Below are 23278 nucleotides of genomic sequence, written 5' to 3'. Positions count from 1 at the left end.
CAGCCATTACCTGAAAAGCAGAAAGTCACATACTGACGTTCTATCTACATTAAGCCGCTCACCATCCTCTTTAGAGCCCCTGTCAAATCACCCCCAACACACACACACACACACACACACACACACACACACTCTTCTCTTCTGCAAACTAAATAACCCAAATCTCTCAACCACCTCCTAGGTCATGTGTTCCAGCCTCCTAATCATCCTGGTTGCCCTCCATTGGGCCCTCTCCAATGCATCCACAACCCTTCTATGCTGGGGGGCCCAAAACTGGACACTGTACTCCTCATCAGTGCCAAATAATATCCCCTGATAAAGAGACAAAATCTTAAGATTAAAAAAAACCCAAAACCTGAGTTTGACAGTATTTCATCTAGCAAGAAACTACTTAAGTTGGGGTTCAGAAATCCTCATTCCTCCTTTGTTCTATCATTATGGTTCCCACGTCTGTGATTTTTTTTAATTGTTTCTGTCTGCTGTATAATTAATTTTGCTAGGTGTCAATCAATTAAGGTGGTGGGGGTCTGATTGGTTAGATAGTTTAGTTACAGTACATTAGGACTGGTTAGTAAACTTTTAGTGAAATAATTGGATAAGGTAGAACTAAGCCAGACTCAAGCTTCACTATATGAACCAGGATCCAAAAGGAGGCTCTTGGGAACCATTAGACGGGTGTTGGACTGAGCCAAAGGCCAGAGCTCTCTGCCACCCTGGATCCATGTTTGGGCAAGCAGGATGGATGCCTTGAGTCCCAACTTCAACAGGGTGTTGGGGTGCTGAGCATTCCCCTTGACCGGGGGCAAGTTGCTCAGGGCGAGAGGGTTTTGCCTGGGCCTAGACATGGGTAAGGGTAAGTGCCACTAAAGCAGAGGGGCAAGATATGGCCCACAGGGAAGATCCAGCCCTCCAAATCTTTGAATCCAGCAGGGAGCAGCCCCATACCACTCAAAGTGTCTGGTTGCTCCAGGTGCCTCTCTGCACCATGCACAGGGAAGGCAGCTACATGCGCTGCCCCCGCCCCCAGCTCCATTTCTCAGCTCCCATTGGCGTGAAGTTTCTCCACCCCACTCCTGGCACATGGAGTAGCCAGCTGCTTTGAGCAGCCTGGGGCTGCTGGCCAAGAGCCACGTAAGTGAGCACCTCCCAGCCAGACCCTGCCTCTGACACCCTGTCCCTTTCCACACCCTGATGCCTTACCCAAGTCACCACTCAAATCCTCTGTACCTCCACCCCTGCTGCCTTGGGTCACAACTCTCTCCCAGACCCTACACCCTGTCCTGCAAACCTCCCCAGGCCAGAATCCTCTCCTGCACCCACGCCCACACCCCAATACCCTGCCCCAGGTCACAACCCCTTCTTCACACAAACCCTCTCAGAGCCCACACCCTCTCCTGCACCCCAGTCCCCTACTCTGAGCTCCCTTCTGCATCTAATCTCCATCCCATGTCCCCTTCCTAGGAGAAGTTGTGGACCACCACCACTGGAGATTTCTAAGAACACATTGGATAAGCACTTGTCAGGGATGGTCTAGATTTGACTTGGTCCTCTGGCAGAGGAGGTTGGACCTGACAACTTCTGTAGTTCCCTTCCCACCTGTCACATCTATGATTCTTTGTTTTGCAAACAATCAGCTGGAGACCAACAACAGGAGTAGAAAACAGAGCTCCGGAAGATGAAAAAAGATATGGGTTCCCAGGGCCAGGGCTTTTTGCCAACCAGGGGCTTTGATTCTTGCCCACGATCTCAGATCAAGTCAGCTTCCCTCACTGGGGAGCCTAAGAGAGGAAACAAAGGGATAGGGGACATTTTCATCCTGCTCAGTCCCTGAGTAATAGAATTGGTTTGATCACACAGAGCTGGGCTGGGGAGGGAACACTGCTGAGCTGCTTTGCATTTTATCCCAGAAGAGTTTGTCTTTGCGACAGAGCTGAGCAGACAAGTGATACTCTTGAACCTCTCCAAGAAATAAAATAAACCAACCTTCTCCCTAAAAAAATACAAGCAGAAAAAGCTGAGAGCACAACCAATTTAGATCAATTCTAAGCCTCTCTCCCAGGCACAACACTAAACAGGGAAACTCAAGGGCTTGTGTCAGCTGGCTTCGATGCTGCCTAAATGGACAGCAAAATGCTTCTGTGATGCTTTAATTTCTCCCTCTTTTTATCTCCCAGCGTTTGTTCCCTTGGCTGCAGTTCCCCACCACCACCACCACCAGCCAGCCTCTCCTCCTCAAGCCTAATTATGTTGATCTTCAAAGGGGGCAGCCCTGAACTCCCAGAAGAGGGGCAGGAAACCACAGAGCAACTGAGCTATCAAGAAGTCTCTTTGATTGCGTGTGGAGTAGTACAGGAGCTCTGCATCTGGCTGGCAGAGGGAGGCTAACCTCTCCTCCAATTCCTTCCCCGCCTTTTCCAGTTTTCCACGTATAGTATGTTCTGAGATTGGGCTGCCAGGCCAATGTGCTCATCTGCCCACTCTCTGCACACAAGTATTATTTGTCAGTCAAGCTTAGGACTGTTTGTCCTCCAACAAGATTTGGAAGCAAGAGCTCAAACTCAGACAGCAGAGGCCCACCCTTCATAGTCTATCCCCAGCACCAGCTCATGACCAGAAAAGCCCCCAAAAAGGCTCCTCCCAATGAGATGATATTGGCCCGTGCTCAGAGAAAGAGAGGTGCCAAAAAGGAACTGGGGTGGGCTGATAACTTGGGACAACCCAAGAGAGACAAGGACAGGAGGAGATCCATCCATTTGGCTTCTGAACAATGACTCCACGAGAACAGCAGCTCCCTCTCAGGGGAAGGGAGAAATCACAAAGATTAATGTCCAGTGTAGACCTGGCTTGAATTAAAGTCGATTGTAGATATGCAGTTCCAGCTATGGGAGAAACTCCCATCACCTTCCCTTACTCCTTTTGATACTGAGGAGTACAGGGGTCAACTGCTGACCCCAGATTGTGGGGATGTGTGAAATTGAACTAAATACACAAAATTGAACCCCAGAAGATTTACCCTGACTGGGCTGATCTTCCCCATAGTGAAGACATGCTCTAAATATGGGAGAGACAACCAAGTAAAGAGCCAGGGGACCAGGGTGGCGGCAGACTATTTGAATTCTGGGGAAGTTGAGCAAAGTCAGCCATAATAGTCCCACCCCATCTGTAGAAGAAATGGCACAGAGCCCAGAAATCAACTGATTGCTTGGGACAACCAACAGAAAAAGCCAGGAATAGGATTAAGACCAGAGGTAGCTAATGAGACAACCAGGATAATCATAGAACACTAGGACTGGAAGGGACCTCAAGAGGCCATCGTGTCCAGCCCCCTGCCCCAATGGCAGGACCAAGTACTATCTAACCTGTCCTTAAATATCTCTAGCGATGGAGATTCCACAACCTCCCTTGGTAATTTATTCCACTGTTTGACCACCCTGACAGTTCGGAACTTTTTCCTAATGCCCAACCTAAACCTCCCTTGCTGCAGTTTAAGCCCATTGCCTCTTGTTCTATCCTCAGAGGCCAAGAAGAACGAGTTTTCTCCTTCCTCCTTATGACTCCCTTTTAGATACCTGAAAACCGCTGTCATGTCTCCCCTCAATCTTCTCTTTTCCAAACTAAACGAGCCCAATTCTTGCAACCTTTTTTCATAGATCACATTCTCTAGACCTTTAATCATTCCTGTCTCTCTTTTCTGGACCCTCTCTAGTTTCTCCATATCTTTTTTGAAGTGCGGTGCCCAGAACTGGACACAATACTCCAGCTGAGGCCTAACCAGCGCAGAGCAGAGTGGAAGAATGACTTCTCGTGTCTTATTCACAACACACCTGTTAATGCATCCCAGAATCACGTTTGCTTTTTTTTGCAACAGCATCACTCTTTTGACCATATTTAGCTTGTGGTCCACTATAATCCCTAGATCCCTTTCTGTAGTAGTCATTTCTAAACAGTCTCTCCCCATTCTGTATGTGTGAAACAGATTGTTCCTTCCTAAGTGGAGCACTTTGCAATGTCCTTATTAAACTTCACCCTGTTTACCTCAGACCATTTCTCCAATTTATCCAGATCATTTTGAATTATGACCCTATCCTCCAAAGTAGTCGCAACCCCTCCCAACTTGGTATCATCTGCAAACTGAATAAGTGTGCTTTCTATGCCCATATCTAAATCATTGATGAAGACATTGAACAGAACCGGTCTTAACACAGACCCCTGAGGAACCCCACTTTTTACACTTTTCCAGCAGGATTGAGAACCATTAAGAACTACTCTCTGGGTACGGTTATCCAGCCAGTTATGCACCCACCTTATAGGAGCCTCATCTAAATTATATTTGCCTAGTTTTTTTGATAAGAATATCATGAGAAGCCACGACACAGCGAATCCCAGACACTACCAGAGGAACTCCACCTGCCAAACAGGATATCAAGGCTCTGCCACCTTAGAGAGCCTCTCCACCATCCACGCGAGCCCAGGCAGGGGACAAGGCCCTGACTTCACCCTCCGATAGGTGCAAGTTCTGAAATTCTCCCCAAACAAAGCAATAAATATGCCGTTTAAATTAATCAGAGCTGTCGTGCAATGAATGGTGCCAGAATGATTTATGACTTTGAGCTGCTTAGCACTTATATAGCACTTTACATCATGAAAAATGCTCTGCAGACATTAATTAATCTTAGAGATGGAAAAGGCCTATTAAACGATGAAGTCTGCTCACCCCTCTCCAACTCGCTGTTCCCTTATAGAGGCTATATCCAATATTGACCTGGCAATGCATTTTCCCCATCAACAGTTTTGCTGGCTTCAGGCTTATGTTGCTAACCCACCTTGTTTCCTAAAACACTTTGCAGACAATGCAATCAGGAATCACTCCCTCCATCATTTAAATGCAGCCATCTCTGGGGTGGAACACGACTACTGTTTAACTGCAGACAAAACTACAGCACAGCACTTGAGGGAAGGAAATGAAGAACAACAGTGGAGCCCAAATAAAACTTCCAGGGATTTTAAGACCAGGGGAAATGTTGTGACCCAAGCTGGAGGGCTGCCAGGATACCACAGAATCAGAATACTAGAACTGAAAGGGACTTCGAGAGGCCCACAAGTTCAGTCCCCTGCCCTCATGGCAGGTCCAGGCAATACCAGGGATATGATGGCATCACTCCTAGTGTAGCAAAAGAAAAAGTTAATTGCTAGGGAGTCTTCAGTGGCTACACAGGATCAGGCGCTATGTTTTGTGCCTTTTAAGAAAGGTGGTCTGGCAGTACAGCACCCCTAAGCCAACACTAGAGCATGGATTGAGAACCGCTACCCCAGCTCTCAAAGGAGAGCTACCAAAACCCATCTTTGCCTTTTAGAAGCCATCCATGGGTGGAATACATTTGGTTATGTGCACCAAGGCATGTGTGGATGTGCACCACCAATAACAATCATGCTACTAACTGCGGGTGCTGTGTGCATTGTGCTGATCAGCTGGGGGGCACCTGAATCTCTCCTCAGTGGCCACCCAAGTGCTCAGCTTACAGGGAACACTGGTTACCAATGCCATCACTTTCAGTGCTACAACCCCATCTTTTGCCCTGTTTGGGTCCCCAGCCCATATAGTTCAAAAGAGGGAGACTCAACTCGTGCTCCCTGTAACCTGAGCACTAGGGCAGCCACTCAAAAGAGTCAGATGCCTCCCAGTTGATTAGCAGAGGGCCCACAGACCACAACACATACTTCTCTTGGTGGTGCACATACCTCAGAGCACATCAACTTTATTCTGTACAAGGACGGGGGGGCGGAAATGGAGGGAACATTGGCCCTAACCCGGGAAAAGCCCCAGAACACTGCTGGAGGTTATAGCAATGCTGCAATCAGCACGGGCTACTTGGACATATGCTGCATGCAGGCAGATTGGCACAGGCTGAGGGACCCAGAATACCTGTGTCAAGCAATCAGGGACCCCCCCACCCCAGCCTAAAAGTAGAGGCAGAAAGGATAGGCCAGTCTGACCTAAGCCCAGAGAGCAGGTTAGAGTCCCAGAAGCCCTGTCCTAGGCTCGTCATAAGGAAAGTTACAAGACCAAGCAACCTTAGTGTCAGCCCTAAGCTTGACTAGACTTCCCCTCCGATTATTGGTACAAACAAAGCTGTTTGCTCCTGCTTAACGTGTGACATAAGCCCATGCCTGAGGGTGCCCACCCACCAGCCAACCTTGCCCATGTGTTTTAATATCAGGAATCTCTAAGCCACCTTCCGGACAAGGCTACTACCAGGAGGTAGCCTGTCTGAGCTCTAGGGAAGCCTTGTGATCAGTGGGGGCACCAAACGCCCTGGCTCCAAGAAGCCTATTGCTACACTGGCTGGAGCTCAAGGGCAGCAGAAACCTGCACTCAAGTGGGCACCCTGCCCTCCCAGCAACAAGCATGCACAAGCCTACTATTTTCTTGTATTTATGTTGTCCTTGAGAGAGGAATAGAAATTACTTGTTGGCTGAGTCACCAGTAAATGAAAACCGAGACCCAAGGCATTCACTGAGCCATTAGAGGGAAACAGCCGAGACAGGCTGGGGGTGGCCCATTGGAACAGCAGGGCTAGGACTGCAGGCGCTGGCTGAGGCAAAAGCTTCCCCCAAAATCTGCCTAGAGTGCACACCCAGGGCTTACACTGGGGGGGCAGGGCAGGGTCTGTATCCCCGGGCTTCAGCCTAGCAGAGGGCCTCCATCCAGCCACTACCAGCAGAGGAATACCCTAGCATCCTGCATTCTTGTCGTGACCTGTACGGGGCAGTACACAAAAGCTCCCACAATCCTCATTTCTTTCAAATCCCATAGCTAGTGCACCCCCACCCCCACTGCATTTCCTGCAGACATCCTCCCCCTGCACCCCAGTTTGTTCCCACACCCACCCTCTGTTCCTTTCACACTGCATCTCAGTTTCTCTTGTTTGGTTTTTTTTCCCCCCACCCCCATCTCTCTACGAAAGGTAATGCCAGAGTTACAAACCCACGACTCCCCCAGAATATTAACAGGCCCTTGTAAAGTGATGGCTTCTCTTTTAACTACCTGCAAAATAAAGCAAGCAGCAAGGAGATGGGCTGAACCTTTATCAGAGCACAAATAGGATTATTGTGTGTGTGTGACAATCTGCTTTGTGCTCCCTTCCAAGAGGCTGTGATCTGCTTATTGGCTATTGGTGACCAGGAGAGCGTGCATCTGTGTAAGAGGAGTCATTAAAATTCTGTTCAGGGAACGAAGCGCTTGTCTTGTAACTGGATTTAGGGTGGGAGGGCTTTATTCTCCGTCTCCATTTCTTCTGCTTTCTTTTCTCATGGAAGATGGTGGAATCGGGCAGTCAAAAGCAACACCCACAAAAGAGGCATTGCACGCTTTGCAAGGAGGCGGCTGGAGGGGAGTAACAGAGAAAATGAGTGCTGGACCAGGCCTGTGTGTTTGTGTCTGGGCATGCACACCAAGTGCATCCACATGCCTATAACTGTGCAGGAATGAATGAGGAACAGGCAGCTGTGAAGGTGACTTGGAGCAAATGGCTACAGGGTGCATGCGCGTGTGAGTTTACATGTGGGTTAGTGTGAAGCTTGTGTTCTCACAATGACTGCATGCAGGGTGTCAGAGTGCACAAGCAGTAGGGCTGCTCAGATGCAGATAGGGAGCTGGTAACTTTGAAGTCCCTGCTCTCAGATCACCCCCTAGCAGGGGAATCCTGGAATGACACTGCAAAGCCAACCCTCTGCCCATCTTTCTGCTCAACACCAGTTCACCAGGCCCACAGCTGCTTGATGGAATGCAGCTCCCACCTTCTGGAGCTCATCATAAGCTTCCAAGCTCCACTGAGATCCCTGCTGAACTCTGCCTTTGAGGTCCTCGTTTTAACATCTCCCAAAACTGAAGAGAAATATGCAGTTAGGGAGCCAGGCGGGAAACGAAGAAGTTTCAACGTGCAAGTACCCAGGACTACAGCTACCCAAACAGCCAAGTAGGTGGCAGGCCATTCCAAATAATTGGGTGGTGTTGGAGGTCATTTAAGGTCAAAAAGCCAATTTTAACAAAAAAAAACCAAAAAAAAAAAAACCACCACATTGTGAAGTTGGAAAAAAAAAAAATCACTTGGGGCCAAAGCAAGTTTTCCTGGTGTTTAATAAAAAGGAAGGGAAAAGTCAAGACCAAAAATCATTCTGAAGCTGAAAAATCCAGATGTTTCTATTGCTCCATTTTTGACGCTCTCACACTTCAGCTCCTCCAAATAGTTGCTGGTCTCTCCCAAAAGGAGCAATTCCGCAAAGCCAACGCCAGTCGGCCAAACACTTCAGTAGCACCAAATCAAATTTTTTTGGCCAAAACCAAAAACACACACACAAAACCCCCACCACATGTTTTGGGGGAAGAATTTCATCCAGCTCCACCAAGATGCAACTTCATGGCTGTCAGCATCCCCAGCCTCTAGGAGATCTACTTGGTGCCCATAATGCTCAGATCAGAGTATCTCACATAGCCTCTGAGATCGCACTGCTCTGTTACCCCTGGAGAGAGCAGCTAGGGGACTTGTGCTCCAGGTCACACAGGGAGTCTGTGGAAGGAAGGCACTGAAGCCAGCTCTTTCCATCTTAGGTTAACCTCCCATTCATCTTTCCTTTGAAAGTGTCATCGATACTTGACACCATGCAAGGCACTGCCTTTCACCGTATGGAGTGGAAATCTATCAACCCTCACAAGGAAGCTTGAGCCTTGTTATCCTCACCCTTGCTCTGGCTTATTTATACCTGGCCCTGCAGATTTCCAAGACCAGCATCTGGTGAAGTGAGTCTGTGCTCACGAAAGCTCATGCTCAAAACTTTTCTGTTAGTCTGTAAGGTGCCACAGGACCCTTCGTTGCTATCTCATCCATTGACTCTCACCCATTCCTAGGCCTTTGGCGGCCATGGGCTGCTCAGCCTCACAGCTCACATATCCGCAGAGTCAAAGGATGCAGATAAGTTTGACCAGCGGAGTCTGGGGTCCCAGCCTCCCACTTCCCACACCCCCACTGCAATCTTCCAGCATCTGCTCCCTGTAGCATCAGTCTCCTCTTCCATTCATCAACTTGGCATTCATTGTGCCTTGCTCATGCACAGAACCTGGCCCCCAGAGAGATGCACTTCTCAGCTTTGGTCTCTTCAGATCAAAGCCCAGTCAGATGGAAACCAGAGCAGCCCCTTCCCAAGAGGGAGGCTTCAGGAGCATGGGTGAGGAAAGAAAAAGGTGGCCCTGGATGAACTGGTACTGCTTCCAGTTTACACCCTCAGGCTTTGAAAGTCACCCACCTGGAGGCTAGACCAGCCCTGTTTCACAATGGGTTTGCAAAACACATCAGTCCAGGACTGGCTTTCCCAGGCCAGGAGCTCCTGGGAAAAGCCATGGCTGCCAAAGCTGGGAACCACAGAGAGCCTGAGTCGCTCTGCGTCCAGCCGCTTAACTGAATAATCTCCTTTATGTTCATTAGCGCCAAGACCTGCCTTGTCTCAGCTTCAAGCAGTGTCAGTTGCATGTGCCAACGTGCCATATACACACCAGTGCACACCAATGCAGTTCCCATGTGAGATACGACTGCCTGAATCCAGAGGTGAGCATCTGTGGGCGTGCCCTGGCGCGCAGCTCCTGCAAGAACTGAATGAGCTGCGGCAAAAGCCAGCAGGGACTTACTCAAAGAGCTGGCAGGGACAGCACCTGTAAGAAACTGCCTGCAGCCCAGGTGAATCATGGCTAATTACAAGGGCCGCCACGGCACTATGGGAGATTAAAACCCTGGTTCTTCACATGCAAGTCCCTACCAGAGTGTCAAAGGCGCACTCTCCCCGAGCTGTGAGTATACAGCAAGTTCATATCAGAGGGGCCGGGTGAGAGGACACAAACTGAGCAAGTGTGACACCCACAGACATCTGTAGGCATGCCCAATGCACGCATGCACGCACCCAGAAACCCTGATCCATAGACAGGTTCTACATGAGTATGGATGGGCAAAGAAAAGTGCAGGGTTCCCTGAAAGCAGGCCACTGGGTAAGCCCCCCCAGGAGAGATTCAGGTGCTGCCCACCTGAGCAGCAGAGCGCCCACAGCAGGCAGTATGTTTCTATTGGTGGCACACATCTGCATGTGCCTCAATGCTCATAAATTTATTCTGCCCCTGGATGGCCAAAAATTAGAGGCAGCCCTGCCCAAGATAACCCCTGAGTTCAGCACAGCTGGATTTAAACTGGACTCCCGTCACCAACTGCAGCAGCCTTCACCTAGCTCCTGGGCGTCCCTGGCTCCCTCCTCAGACAGAGCAGGATTTGCTGCACGTACTTGCTGCTCGGTGTGAGTGGCCCACAACTGCAAGAGCAAAGGGTGCAGTGGCTCAAAATTAAGGTGCATTGGCAGTCGGGAGGAGCTCACGACTGGAAGGGCAGAGGCTCCTCACGGCTAGAGCTGAAATGGGGGCAGGACTGCACCTGAGTTTAGAGCTATGCCGAGCTCCAGGCCCACTGAGGGGGTAGGAGGCCCTGAGGGTCTCAATGTGGCCCTGAAGGAAGAAAAGGGGGCCCCAGCTCTGCTTGAATTGTGGTGCTAAGGACTGATGGCCCTAGGCCCCGCCCCTTCCATCCTTGGGCCTTCCCCTTCTGGCGCACAGAGCCAGACCCCCCTTCCCACCTTGCCCTGGGGTGGCTGTCTGCCCTGCTGCCTACCTTTAGGCAATGCTGTGAGTCAAGCCCCCCCTTTTGCAGGATTTGGTCTGTGGATTTTGTTGTAGCCAGTTACCAAACCAAGCCTAGGAAATACCTGTTGATCTGCAAGCAACAAACTCTCAGCTTTGTTTAAAAAAAAAAAAAAAAAAAACAAACACTGAGTGAACAAACTGAGGGAGTTTTCCTCTGTAGCCTGCTTTAGAGTGGTGAGAGGGAGGAGAACAAAACGCAGTTCCCGAAGGACTGTTTTATAACAATCCTCCTGCCTGGGCTTTTTTTTTGCCTCCTCCTTTTTGATCTCTTGCTCTACAATAGCCTAACTCCCGACATCAGCTATTTTTGCAGATGAAAGACAAAGTGCTTTTAGACACATGAAAGCAACCGTAGACAGGGAATTTAAGGTTTTTAAAAGAGAAAGAATGAAAGTGGGTGCGAGCGGGGGGAGAGAATTCTACTTCAAATACAGGCAGCACCTCCTGAGACCCTAAAAACACCAGTCTCTCTTACAGTGCAATGGAATGCCGACGCCTCTCAACTGCTGTCCCAGCATCACCGTAGCAGGGCCACTCCTGGAATGGCAGGGCTGATTCCCTTCCTCTGCCAGTTTCTCAGCAGAGATGGAATTCCCTATTCCCAGGTAGCCAGAGGAAAGGTGGGGGGGACCCGTGCACTTCCCCTTAAGAGCAGAGGCTGCAATACAAGGAGAATTTACAGCTTTCAGTTACCATATCATTTTTAGATCGGGATCTTGATGGAGGAGCTTTTCCACAAAGAAAACCCCCAACCACCTCCTCACCCCGTTGCCCACCCCTAGCTGTCCAGGACAAAGATGTTGGGCAACTGGCTACCACTACCACTACCAGATACCCACTACCAGATACCCAGCTGGGCTTCAAGCAATTCTACTGAAGACAACAGAGCCAATGTTCCATTATTCCAAAGCCCTCTAATGCTGGTAGCAGGGAGCCTTCCTGGCATAACAGATGCAGTCTCCCAATTCCCATTCCTAGCATAGACAGCATGTCAGGATAGGAAGAGGAAGAGTTGGGGTCACAGCATGGAGGAGTGCATCATTCTTCACTGCCCAAGCCATGCAAAGCAGAGCACCTCCGACGCTATGCTCTCTCTTTGGGGGGATGGCTAGTGAGCACAAAGACCCATTTTGCCCTTCTCTTTGCTCCTGTCTCAAGCACATGGAGTAGCTGAGAATCAGGCCTGAGCGTCAGAGGAGTCAGCCCCATGGTGTGGCCAGTATGCACTGAAGTCAATTGGTTTACTCTGGGGACAAATGAATGGAGAATCAGATCCTCCTTCTCTTAATCAAAAAAAAGACTGAAGATCATTGCAGAACACCCTTGGCCTTGGGAATGCCATCAAGAGTCACATTCAGGGTTAGACAGCATGTGGGACACCCCAGAGCCTGCAAATCATCTTCAGCATGAAGAGGTGGGTGAAATATCCCATCAATGGATCTACCTTAAAAGCTGTTTCTCCTGCCTGACACGCAAACTGCAAAGGTGCCTTGATTTCTAGTGTATTTCATTACTGCCACTTTATGAGCTAATAGAAGGTTTTTATTTAATAACAGTGGAAGGCACCAATTTAACTGAAACAATTTCAGACTGAAGAAAATTAGACAAAGACAGCAATTTTGTGTTATTCCCACCAGCTGAGGTTTGCAGGGACGAAATCCTTGAACTTAAACCATCAATTGGAGCCTGGTACAATTAGCCAGAGCTTTGATAGCTGCAAAAAAGGAGTTCTAAAGGGAAATTTCAGGACCAACTGCCACAGCAGCCAGAGAAGAGTCCCCCTGGAATCACAGAGACTGATGGCTGCCAGCCTGACTATGAGTCGTCAAATAACTGGTCTTATTTCCAGGACTCATTTGGAGGACTCTTTTTTTCCTTTTTTTGATGGGGGAGGGAGGGGTGGAGTCCGTGATGTCAACTCCATTTTAAAAAAAAAAACCACCAACACACCACCAGGGTATCCCAAAGGATGTTGTTTCTTTAAAAGGAGCTCCCTAAATAATATAAATATTCATGTAGACAGCACCTCCACCAGTAGATGGTGCTCTCTCTTTATCTTAATGCTAAAGAGTGTATGAAAATGACAAAATTCCCAGCAAGTTCTTGGAACATATTGGGAGCAATTTATTTTTTCCCCCCAGAAAGTAGAATACAAAAAAAAAAAAAAAAAATCAAGGCTTTCGATGTGATTCTGACCAACAGGGATCAACTGGGAGTGTATCTACAGGTGGCCAGGAACTTGAACGAAAGGGGCTATCAAATGATAAGATTACTTTCCTTAGACTTGTGCAATCTGTGACAGAACCAGGACCATGGACTTTTTAAAAAAAGGCACATAACTGGTAGGGTTATAATCTATGGCAAGAAAATATAAGAGAAAAAGGTAATCAGGAATGTAGGCATTTTTTCCCCCAACGAAACATTAAATGCACAACTGCAAGCTATCCCAAACCAATGGCACAACAGGAACTAAAATAAGAGGCCAATATGGATCCACCAGGAGGTTTCTTTTTTAAATGACCTGAAACTCAAAACAGGAATCCTAAAACAAATCAGAACAGTGGACAAATTGCTAAGGAGGGTTACAAACAAGTGTCATAAATACGTAGGAATAAAGTCAGAAAGACTAAGGTACAAAATGAGTTACACTTAGCAAGGGACATAAGAGACTGAAAGATGATGTTCAACTATATTAGGAGCAAAAGACAAAGGAAAGAGAAGGGGATAATAACTGACATGAAGAAAGGTGAGTTGCTTAATGCCTATTTTGCTTCAGCTGTCTCTAAAAATATAAAAAGAGTTAATAGTGGTCAGATACTCAACCCAATTAATGGGGAAGAAATACAAGCCAAAATAGGGAAGAATGGGTTAAAGAATATTTAACTGAGTTGGCTGTATTCAAGTGCACAGGAGTGAATTAAATTCTTCCTAGCATATTCAAAGAAATAGTTCAACCAATCTCAGAAATGATCTTTCAGAGCACCTGGAAGATGGGTGAGATTCCAAAAGAGAGGAGAAAGGCAAACAGACAGACATCTGTAAGACAGAGGGAAACAAAGTGGACCAAGGGCATTATGGACCAATCATTCTAATTTCTATCCTGGATAGATACCAGAACAAGTTATATAAAATACCAGTTTGTAAGCATCCAGGTGATAATAGGGCTAAAAAGAATAGCTAGCATGATGTGTCAAGAACAAGTCATACCAAACCAACCTATTTCCTTCTTTGACAGAGCTGCTGGCCTAATGGGGGAGAGGGGAGGCAGTAGATGCAATATCTTTATTTTAAGGAGGCTTTGGACATAGCCTTAAATGATATTTTCATAAATAAACTGGGGAAATGTGGCCTAGACTGCACAACTGGTGGAAACTCCAAAAAAGCAATGGTTTATTGTCCACCTGGCAGAGCATACTAGTGGTGTTCCATAGGGGCGAGTCCTGGGTCCAGTACTACACAATATTTTCAGTATTGGATAATGCAGTGGAAATCACATGTATATAATCTGCAGATGACACCAAGATGGCAGGGTTGCTAGCAATGAGGACAAGAGTAGAATGCAGAAACAACCTTGACAAGTTGACTTCAGACCAATGCTCCAACAAGGTGAAATTCAACAGAACATATATACGAACACTTCACTTAAGAAGAAAAAAAAAAGTTAAATGGACAATTGAACAATGGAGAATAACTGGCTACATGGCAGTCCTGCTGAAAAGGATCGGATGATTGCGGATCGCAAATCAACGATGGGATGGGGCTGTGGAAAAAAAAGCTAAAAATTCTGGGGTGTTGTGGTGGACCACAGGCAGAAGTGTTAAGGCAGCCTTGGAAAGACAGTGCAGAACCCAACCAATCAGGAAAGGACTTACTGAGAGAGCCAATCAAGGTAAGGTGTGCTGAAGCAGCCTAAACAGGTCCAGTGAGGTCCCCATATAAAGGGCTGCTCAGTAGAGCAGTGCGTGGTCTTTCTCTGGAGGACGAGGGAGCAGGGCTGGCTGCCCTAGAGACAGCGCCATGGAGGGAGAGCAATGCTAGGCAGAGTCAGGGAGTAAAAGGAAGCTCAAGCCTGACTGACTGTGGCCCCTGATACAAAGGTTCAGGAAGGCACTGGTACTATGGAGCAGTGGCCCAGAGAAAAATTGACAAAGGGGATTGAAGGAGACATAGCACATTGCTACCACCTAGTGGGAACCTGGGGAGTCAGAATAGTGGGTGGAGTTGGGTCTCTTCCCTGACTTGCATCAATTTGCCAACGAGGACAACGGCCAATACCCACCATGGTGAGTCTGAGGGTCAGACTGGGACAATTAGCTTCTGTGCATTACATATAGGAGGTAATTGTCCAAGTCTGCTAGGCACTTGAGGCCTTGGGTGGAGTACACTGTCCAAGTCTGCATGCTAGGCTTTAGGAAAGTGGTGGACAAATGGGAGGAGATCATTAAAAATGATAAAACGTTTAGAAAACCTGAGCTATGGGAGAAGGTGGGAAAAAATGGGCACATTAAGAAAAGAAGGTTTGGTAGGGCTCTGATAGCCTGAAAAATATATTAGCAGCCATTGTAAAGAGGGTGGTGATCAATCTACACCTATGAAAAGTAGGGCAAGTAGTAACTGGCTCAGTCTGCAGCAAGGATGACTTAAGTTAAATATTAGGAAAATCTTTCTAATGGTAGGGGCAGCTCAGGCCTGGAATAGGCTTCTAAGGGAGTTTGGGTGGAATCCCCCCATCACTGAGGGTTTCAAGGCCAGACAAATACTGCACAGGATGGTCAAGGTTTACCTGGTCCAGCCACAGTACAGAGAATTGAACTTCTCATGGTCCTGTCCAGCCCCACATTTCTAAGATTTTATGATGTTGTGGATTTTGCCTGGAGTGTTAGTGGGAAGTGGAGTCCTGCCCGATGTGCTGGAGTGGCTACTTACAACGGTCTGATAAATCCACATGATTCTACAAGCATTACCATATCTGTGCCATTTAGCTGCAGTTTTCCAATAGCTTCTGTAGGATCAAGAGGCTGCCAATAGCCCCAAAAGGCCAATAGCATCTTCGAAACACTGCTTGTTCCAATCGCCCATTCCAGAAAGCGTTTTCCAGCTTCAACATGACAAATGCGTCGATGTTAATCTAGAGTCCTAGATCTTACGGGGCCGTTGCAAGAACCGTAGGGGGCATCTCCTATGGCCTGCCTTATACAAGAGATCAGACATGGCCATAGAGGTCCCTTCTCATTTTTTTAAACATATGAGTTGAGCCGGGGAGACTTCCATGGCACATGCAATTATGTGATTTGTGGGGTTTCTTGCCCTGGATATTCCCTGGATCAGTGGTGGGCAACATGCAGCCCAGAAGGGTTCTATGCACGCCAGCCAAACATTTTGTTTACCGTTACCCACACACAGGTTACGAGAAAGTGAGGTGCATGTTGATTCTACACAACATTGACTGTGAGACACATGTGCTCCCTCTGCAGCCAATCAAAGCATTGCTATGGTTCAGTGAGCACACCCTGCAAATTCTAGGTACACAGGCACAGTTAGCAACACGACCTTATCTGGGAGACCATCTTGGTTACAACTAGCTTGCAGCTACTGAGATGAAGGAGGGCCACTCATGCAGCCCACTCACAAGGCTAGGTTGTCCATCGCTGTTCTGTATGCCACAAGGTCTGTAGATCTCTCAGGCAGCTGAATCCAAGTGAGGACAGCTCTTAGGGCTGGGGTGTCAAATGGCCCAGGAAGGCACTCATTCCCCGGGGCCTCAGCACCAGTGCAGGGAATAATTAACTCCCTTCTCTATCTTCCTCTGCCTTCCTATGAGCTGAATCTTCCCCTCTGTTCAGCTCTCTCTTCCCCTCCCTTGTTACATGTCAGACTACAATTGTCTTCATCCCTCAGAAGTGAAGGGGGAAGCAGGAGGAGGATGTACCAGATATGGTTTTAGGAGCAGCTAATTCCTAAACATAATTATTAATTTCATGCTTATCTTATACTAACCCCTGGTTCCGAGAAGATGGAATTGATTTAATTAGCATTTCCAACATCAAGCCATTTGGATGGGAGCTTTTAATTAGGGTAGCCTAATAAACCACAGGGACTGTTGGAACAAGGGTTTCTAATTGATGCCTGTTGGCCTTTTTAATCAGGGATGGGAAGCCAGACATCCTCCTAAGACAGGCCACTACCTCTAACAACTCCCTGTAGGATATGTAGGAGACGGGGAGGTTAAGTCTGGCCTTGTGAAATGCTACAGGCCAAATTGCACACCCTACTTTTCTGGGGCCAGCTTCAGGGAATCCCCATCCCACTGTAGACACTTTGCCATGGCTGTTCTGGTGGCCAGCAGAACCCTCCAAATAAAGGTATCTACCTCCCAGGCAGAATGGTTCTGGCTGCAGGCTGTCTAAGGATATCACCAGCCAAGTAGCTGAGCGCCTTCAGATGGGGCCACCTCTGGGTCCAGGGACCTGGGCAGTGCTGTTGAAGAGCAAAAAAAAAAAAAAAAATCAGTCTAACCCAGTCAACATTTTCCAGTGTGGCCACTGATCTTCAAGGGCACAGATGGGGGGCATTTCTCATAGGTGCTGAATTTAGTTTGCAGAGAAGAGTCAGGGTGATCTGAGAGAAGCCTTCAACTTCCTGAAAGGGGAGCTCTAAAGAGAATGGAGAGAGGCTGTTCTCAGTAGCCACAGATAGCAGAACAAGGAGCAATGGTCTCAAGTCACAAAGGGAGGGGAGAGGCGTAGGTTGGATATTAGGACAAACTATTTCCCCAGGAGGCTGGTGAACACTGGAATATGTTACCTAGAGAGGTGGTGAAATCTCCATCCCTAGCAGTTTTGAAGTCCCAGTTTGACAAAGTCCTGGCTGGGATGATTTAGTTGGGGTTGATCCTGCTCTGGGTAGGGGGCTGGACTAGATGACCTCCTGAGGTCTCTTCTAGCCCTAGGATTCCATGATTCCTGAAACACACCCATCTCCTTCCAACACATTGGAGCGGGATACCCCTGCCAGAGAACAGGCCACACACATATTACAATCTTCCTGCAAACCCCCCACACTATGCCTGACTGTTCAGCTGGTGGCCACCTTTCACATATTCTCATGGATTTCTCATCATTCTTCATGGATTGCCACCAGCCTCCCGTTTACTTTTGCCACGTCACCTGCCAGATCATGAGCGCCCCCCCAAAGCAGGGAGTGGTGCTTTCCATCTGCTTTCAGAAAGGGGCCCTGGTCCAGCGTTCCCTGTAAGCCATGCGCTTGTGTGGCCACTCAGGAGAGATGCCAAAGCTGCCCAGCTGATTAGCAGAGCGCCCACAGCTAGGTTTTGAGTTCTCCTGATGGTGCATGTTCACACACATGCCTCGATGCACTTAACATTTATTCTGCACACACATGGAAAAGATTAGCAGGAACATAGACGGGTGCCTGTGTCTAGCCTGAGAAGGTGAGGAACAGCAATATTCCCTGGCCCTCTTGGGGCTGGCAGGACTTCTCATGACTGAGAACAGAACAGGATTTCTGCAGCATTGTAAGAGCCCAGCAGCACTGGCGGCAATCCCAAGTGACTTCAGCAGAGTCATTCCAGCTCTGGATGTGGGGAAAGAGGTCAGAAGCTGCTTCCTAAATTTTGACAGGCTCTCAAGCCACACCCCCTGCATGAGAGAAGCCTGACATGTACATTAATAACCACAGAGCAACTGCTGTTGATGGCTGCCTACTACACTGGTGTCAGAGCTTGGCCCTCAAAGGGAGCCCAGATGTTTCCAAAGGATGGACTTTGGGACAACTGTGGGCCTGATCCTGCCATCTCTTACTCAGCTAAGTAGCCTTTACTCACCCGAGTTAGCCCTGTTGACCTCAATAAGGCCGCTCTTGTGAGCGACAGCTGCGCACAAGAGTCGGCATTTGCAGGATTGGGCCTTAATTCCACACAAAGCCCCTGGAGTCAATCCCTTCGCTCAGATATTACAGACCAGAGATTTATTCCTGGTGCAACCTCCACCAGAAAAATCAATGAAGTTACAGCAGGGAGGGCTCTGGCCCCAGACTTTTTCTTAGGTGCAAGAGAAAAGGGGAGGGGCAGGGGAAGGGAGGTAAGGTGAGGCAGCAGAGGAAGAATAGATGGCTCAGACTCTATGGAAAGGGCTCACAAAAGGATCAGGGAGTTTTGAGGCAAGCTCAGAGGAATTACTGGAGATAAGAAAAGCGGGGAGAGAACATGCAAGGCGGAGAGGGAGACAGAGGGAGAGAGAGAGGAACAAGATTCTCAAATCAGCACTTGTCCTATTTCATAAGCGAGTTGTAGATCAATAAATTACACTCACTTTTCAAGGTTTAACATGCTGACTCCGTAACCTTGTCAAGTGTGATACATCCACCAAGAAAGGGGGCTGCCAACTTCCAAGCCAGGAAAGGGAGCGGAGCCAGACAAGAAACACGTGGGCCGGACATAAGGCAAGGTAGCAACGCAGCGGTCTCCACCCGTTCCCTCTCATTTTTAACATCCACGTTTGGAATAAATTTCGTTAGGTGCACCAAGGCATGTGGATGTGCACCACCAGTAGACACAGGCTGGCGGCTGTGAGCACCCTGCTTATCTTCTGGGTGGCACCTGACTCCCTCCAGGGCAGCCATCAAAGCACTTGGCTTACAGCAAACACTGGTCCCCACCCTCTCCATTCCCCAGTGGAGCATCAGGTAGCTTAATACCCTTCTTATCCTGCAGCTCTCTCCAGACCCTGCTTCCTTTTTATCTCCCACTCTGGCTCTTCTAAGAAGTCTGTTCTTCCCCATTACCAGGCTCCTTGCAGGTGAGCAAAGAGAAGTTGCTAACCACTAGGCATGGCTCTCATGTGCCTCACATCAGACACATTGCACAAAGGGGTCTTATCTGCAATGGGGCTGAGCTCACTGCAGTGCCACAGGACTTCAGTACTCAGCGCCTCTGAGGATTGATTGTATCAGAAGTTGTGGGGATACTTTTGAGAGGAATCAGGCATTATGGAGAGCAGTTAGGACAGCAGGAGACAGGAGTTCAAGCCCCAGCTCTGCTGCACACTGCCTGAGTGACCTTGGGCAAATCACTTGGCCTTTGTGCTCATCTGCATAAGGGGGACAAGAGCTCTACCCTGCCTCACAGAGGGGCTTGTGAGTCTAACTAAAGTTTAAGAGAGTGAGATGCACAGATACTGTAGTAATGGAGGAGTCATAAATATCACTGAACAACAATTCACCCAGCTCTACTCTGCATTGAAAAGAAGCCACACTGGAATGGACGTGTTTCACACATACAGAGTCTGGGGGGGCGGGGGGGAAACAAACACTGAAAAGTCCTTTATCTCATCACTTCACCTTACTGTAATCAGTTGTGCCTTTGGGGACATTGCTCAGGAAATGCAGTGGGTTTTGAACAGTTGTGGGTAAATCCAACCCCTGAGCTCCTTGCTGAGAAGGCGAGCAAGTAGATGTGCAAGCAAAAACCTCCTCTGTGGAGTTGACTGGGGCATATTCCTTCCTCCCACCTGGTGAAGATTTGAGGGCTAGCTCCTCAGCCCATGGAAAGCAGCCTATTTCCAGTGCCAGTTTGCACCAGCTGGGGTTCTGGCCCTGAGAGTCTGCACTGCATCATTGAATTATATGGGATCTATTAAAAAGACACAAAAAAAAACAAAAAACCTGAAGCAATTGCAAAAGGACCTCTCAAGCCACCAGCACACCTGCCACAGGGCATGGGGCCATCTGCTAGCCCTGGCTTCTGCTTATGGTGTCTGTGAAACTGCCCATTGGTGGGTATCTGATGCAGACGTAAAATCTGTGCCAATAAAGCCAACTTTCCTTTACAGCCAGCTGTGGCCATCAGCCTCAGGCTGCTAGGAATGTGCCCCTTTCCCCAAGCAGGAGCACCTGTAAACTGTAAACTGAGGGAACACTTGAAGGTTCCCTCCATTGTCTGTGGAGTGTTTACATCTTCCTCCAAAGCATCAGCTACTAGCCCCTATTAAGGGCAGGCTTCATTCAGCAAGAGGCTGACCTGACTCTGTAGCTCATCTCAGCTCTGTTCAGCCCTCCAGGAGGGAAGGGGAAATAAAAGCCAGGGGGAGGAGATTAATGGGAAGCCAGGAGGATTTCACTCCCGCCCCTGTGCATTTGTTGACACGGCTCAGCTGGGCCAGAGAGCAGGAGAGGATGGATGATGATCCAGGCCAGGACTACAACTCATCCCTCAGTGCAAAAAGGCAAATGAAGTGAGGTCATCAACTGGCAGGAACGTGGTGGATCCCCTGAGCTCGAGTAATATGCAGGGAAAACAGAACCAGAGCATCTCTCTCATACATGCACACACTCCTTCAGTACACGTGCTGATTGCTTTGCCTTCCAATGACACCTGTCAGTTTCATCATCAGTCACCATGCACAGCCTGTGCTTCAGTGTATGGAGACTCGCTTTAACTGCAGCACAATTGATAATTAAGAGCTAAGGTAATTGGGTACTACAGCTGACCTCTTATTTTGTCAATACTGTTGGACATGCTCTGGTATCTCCTCTGCTTTGTGTTTGCCTTCACACCCCTTCCCATTTCCAAAAGGCCTCCATTTCAATCCCAGCTCCACGGTCCTGTGGCTATTGATCTACACCAATATGGGAGGTGGAGATTAGAGATCTGCTCAGTCCACTCCCATCCCACTCTTGGAAGAACAGCCAGGCAAAGGAGCTCAGGGGGACAGCTGCTGTCCATTGTAGCAGTTGCAAAAGGACCCATTGCAAGTGCTGTCCAATCCAGGCAGCCACAGGAATCCAGTTCCCTTCCTTCCTCCTTTCCATAGGGCTGTAGGGAGGAAACCAGAGCCAGAACTGTAGGTGAAGAATTCCTTAGTTTTCCATGTAGAAGACAGACAGGGACTGGATTTGCCTCATCTGGAATGGGCATGGTTAAGCTATACAGGAGCCCAAGACCAGGAACTGGATTATATTTCTGAGCACACAGCAGGAGAGGAAGGGCATGAAAGCAAATCTGAAACCAGGCTGGGAGCCCAATCAGAGAAGAAGCAGAGCGTGATGAAGTGAAAGAGCAGAGGGACTTGTTGTACCTTTAGCTCAGCAATTCTTCAATGCAAAGACAAGTATTTGACCCAGGACAATGCCAGGGAGGGACAGCTAAGAGATGCAAGCCTGGCCGAGCTGTGAGGAGCACAAGAATCACCCGAGTATCAGAGCACACATTTTCCAATCAAGAACAGAGGGAGGGGACATAGTCTGACACCCTGAGCCTGGAACCGGCAGCCAGGAACTCCCAAGGTCCCATCCCAGCTCCAAACGGACCCTGCTGCTTTGAGAGGGTCGCTCCACGTCATTTAGTGTCTCAGCTCTTTGGAGGGGAAGAGGCCTGTCTTTGTGTTCCTAGAATCACAGAACTGGAATAGACCTCGAGAGGATGTCAAGCCGAGTCCCCTCTACTCCCAACAGGGCCAAGCACCATCTAGCCCACCCCTGACAGGTGTTGTCTAACTTGCTCTTAGAAAACTCTCCAATGCTGAAGCTTGCACAACCTCCCTAGGCTGTGCATTCCAGTGCTCAGCCACCCTGGACATGAAGAAAAACTTCCTGTCAATCTACACCTTCCTTGCTGCAGTTTAAGCCCATTACCTCTTGCCCTGTGAGAGGTGAAGAACAATTTTCCCCTGCTCTTCCTTGTAGCAACCTTTTATGTTCTTTTAAAAAACAAAAACACAAACTTGTGCCCCCCCGTCAGGCTTCTTTTCCAGACTAAACCCCAGTTCAACCGTCCCTCCTAGCTCACGTTCTCTGGATCTTTCATCATTCTTGTTGCTCTTCTCTGGACCTTCTCCAATTTTTCCACATCCTTCCTGAAATGTGGCGCCCAGAACTAGACACTTCTCTAACGGAGGCCTAGTAGAGTAGAGCAGAAGAATGACGTCTCGTGTCTTCCGCACAACACTCCTGCTAACACATCCCAGCTTGATATTTGGGTTCCCCCCACTCCCCCAACAGCATCACACTGTTCACTCAATGGATCACAAGCTAAACACGTCTTGTTCTGTGTCCATGATACAAAAAGCAAATGCGGCCTGTCTCAGAAACCGGTAATCTCCATTCAGGAGGAGTTGTGAGGAAGCTGAAGCACATGGCCTCCTTCAATCCATCTTCCACAGCAGAGAACAAACCCAGAAATAATGTCTAAAACCCAATGCACCCCTCCCCGGATTCTCCCAATGAGGAGCAGAGGGAGGGAGAGAGATACGACAGTTAGTCACGGCACTGAATGCACGACTGGAGAGGGCTCAGACACAGGGAGGGGATGAAGGTGGGGTAAGAACGTGAACAGAACACAATGGAAAGCATGATTCACAGAACCCAGCGCAGGGAGGTGTGCCGGAGGGAGGGGTTTTCCCAGGTGGGTGGTGGAGGGGGTTGAGGAGAGAAAGGCAGACTCCCTTCCCTGCTGACAAGACAAAGCAGCAGTTGGACCATATTTGAGTGGTGCTGTGACCCTGCGCACCTGCTTGGCCCCCTGCAAGCTTT

At 48.5% G+C, this 23278-nt stretch overlaps 1 protein-coding gene across 1 annotated transcript in view; it reads right to left on the bottom strand.

Annotated features, from left to right (window-relative positions):
* Positions 1-23278, bottom strand: part of GRM4 (glutamate metabotropic receptor 4) — a 175380-nt gene that overhangs the window by 127566 nt on the left and 24536 nt on the right. The window lies entirely within an intron of this gene.

The sequence above is a fragment of the Carettochelys insculpta genome, chromosome 26, assembly GCF_033958435.1.
Source record: "Carettochelys insculpta isolate YL-2023 chromosome 26, ASM3395843v1, whole genome shotgun sequence".
NCBI classification, from domain to species: Eukaryota; Metazoa; Chordata; order Testudines; family Carettochelyidae; genus Carettochelys; species Carettochelys insculpta.
This window is presented reverse-complemented; position numbering and strand designations above follow the sequence as displayed.